Raw genomic sequence first — 3051 nt, 5'->3', positions numbered from 1 at the left:
TAGATACAGCGTTGTAAATATTATTCGTCAGATACAAACTAAATAGCTATGGTTTTCCATAGCTCACGTTACTTAGTGTCTACGTCTAGGCACCGAATCGAAATCCAAACTATTTCGATAAGTTGACTTTCAATTTGTCACGACTGGCTTGAACTCAGTAATCCCTATTCTCCTTGCCAGTTTTGTGCTAACTTGTAACCATCAAATATTTGGATGACTAGCTTTCACCGTATTTGATCAAACTACAAGATTACCAAGAGATAGCTCAGAAAGATGATGAAAAGCTATGTTCTTAGCATTGACCATGCTCATTTTACTTTTATTAATTTGTCACTGTCTAAAATCTAAATCCTTATGCCACTGGGTGTGAAGCGGTTTTTGCCTGGCATATTCCACACGATTCTCAAGACCTGGCAAAGAGGCCCGACCCGAAGGTTTAGCCTCATTGCGATTCCCTAACTTGACATTGATCTTGTAACGCCGGCGCAATATTAAGTCAGCCATTTGCAAGTCGAACGGCACCGTTCGGACGACGGCATATCATTGACCTAAGGCTGGCTGCGTGCGCATCTGACACATCTGATCAGCTCGCGTGACATGCGTTGTCGCCGTATTGTCATCATTAAATTTTTTAATATTTTTTTTTATAAAAGCTTTTTTTTATTTCAACTGTATTTTTTAATGTACTGTCGATTTGAGATGTTATTGGGAGTATCTCTATTTTAGTTTGCGTTGAGAAAAGTTCTATAAAGGTAATGGATTTTCATCAAATAAGACTTTTTTAAGCAATTTTTAAGAAATCATGACTCAAAATTAAAGTGAACTTAAGATTTAGTGATATTTCATAATCCACTCTTTAAATATTTTGAACGTCCAAATTAAGTTCAACGCAACACGTTTTTAAAAGGAAATAACTGTTTTAGTATTTGACATTCATAAAGCTCGACTAGCACCTTCTAAAATGCAAACTAAGGTAATTACTTGTTACTTGGGAACGTTCTTAAAGGGTTATTTGGTTATTCTCGAGTGGCGCCGTCATCGTCATTCCTGGATGCCCTGCGCATGGCAAGCGGCCCTTTCACACAGTCTGTTTGTTAGAAGCATACCAGCCTATTAGTATTTAGTACCATTTGCGACTACGCATTCACTGCATTCTTCTGCGTTGGCTCTCAAACGTAGTTTTGAAGCGTTCAATTTCGGAAAGAAACAAAAGATTCGCGATATTAATTTGTACTCTAATCTTTACTTTCTTTTGCACTTGTTTTATTTATTATTTAAATTGTATTATTTTAATACTATACGTAAGCGCACTTCTTTCAATTACATAGGACAGATCTAGAGTTTACAGTTACAGATAGGGGGTTTTGTGAACAACTTAAGAATATTCTTCAGTACTGCCAACAGTGCCAACCCTTTTCTAATTTCATGGATAATGGCACGTTATGTCTTTAACACTTCAGGTGACCTAAGAGACCTAGTGGGTCACGCTAATATTTATTTGTGTCAATTTTAAATTTTCGTCTGAACACGCACTAAGATTTAGTATTCCTGACGTCATCATCCCTCATTATTTCGGTCGTGTATAAATCATTTGTTTATAATTCAAATTTATTTTAGCGCTTCTTATTGATGTTCTAGTTCATGAGACGTTTCGAATGCGTGAAAAAAAGTGAAAATCGTAACGGGATACCGTCGTGGATTCGCCGTTTGCAGCATTCGGTCCACAGAAGCCGTGAACCGTTTGTCAATGTTTGAATAGCTGAATCACTTTTCCTGTCCATCTATATTTATGTAGACGTACACCAGAAGCAGTACTGCTATTATTACAGCTACAAATCAGACTGAAGAATCTGTCTTCGTCTCCAGTCAATATTTTAGGGCAAAGCTCCATACAGCTTTAAAAAATGTCTCGTGAAGCGAGATGAGTTTTACTAAAAGTGTGACTAAGTCACAGAGGAATATTGATGATCCATCTTGGTAATTATTTTTACGAACGACTAGTCCTTGAGTATTTGGAAGTACATTATTTAAAAATATACTACATAAATATTCATGTCCCAAAAGTTCCGAAATATGTCTCGGGTAAATGACTAATCGGCTACAAACTTATAATTGGAAGTTTCGCGAGGCCCTCAGCGGGGAACGTGACACCTAAATTAGATTTGGTTGATTTTTAGCATTTTTTTCTTCGTGCCCCAACGATATCATGCTAATTCTATCCACGCGAGCTTGCCAAGCCGTTTTTGTCTATTACTTTCTAAGAACTGAAGTTCAGCGCACTCACCTTGGTAGCGCCCTCCAAACAGAAATTAGATTTTTCAACTCCGGCAAATTGTCTGGTGCGTTCTCCCCCACTCTCCCATTACCCGCCACCGTTATTACGTTTCGCGTGCAACGGGGTTATACTTAGCGGGCAGATTATACTCGTCAAAACGTTTCGGCGATAAACAATACTCAGCATGCTTTTGTTTTAATTCAAGTCTGAGTGGTATTTGTACACTATTGTTATAGAGTCCTACAGGGTTACCTGATCAATCACATCGTCAGCTTATACTTATTAACTCAGCGTCTGGTTATGTTAACATATGGCTGAAGTATTCAGCTTGGCCAAATATCAGTTTAGCCTGGCCAAATAGTGTGTGTGAGAGAGTTTAATTTTTCTTAGATAAGCACTTTTTACCTTAGTAGCATATAGCTTATTTATATCTGTCATCCGTGATAGATAACAGCTACGCACCATCACTGATAGTGTAATTTGTTAATCTCAATATGCGTGTGTTTATACATGTACTTATACAGGGTGTCCCAAAAATAGTGTCAAGCCAATCACTAGGGATACCCTAATCACCACGACTTTTGATAGGTTTCGAGTTATGGTTTTTTTACAACATTCAGGATTTTTTATATTTTTAGTGTTATGGATGTAAATACTTCTGATTTAGCTAGGCCTAGTATTCATCTAATAATAATAAAAAAATCAGGCATGTACCTAAACTATTCGGGTCACTAACCAAAAAAGTACCTAAGCATAGAAATTTCAAACAATCATAA

The sequence above is a fragment of the Ostrinia furnacalis genome, unplaced genomic scaffold (genome assembly GCF_004193835.3).
Source record: "Ostrinia furnacalis isolate ACB-3 unplaced genomic scaffold, ASM419383v2 OfSCF6787, whole genome shotgun sequence".
Classification (NCBI taxonomy): domain Eukaryota; kingdom Metazoa; phylum Arthropoda; class Insecta; order Lepidoptera; family Crambidae; genus Ostrinia; species Ostrinia furnacalis.
Note: the sequence above shows the minus strand (reverse complement) of the source record.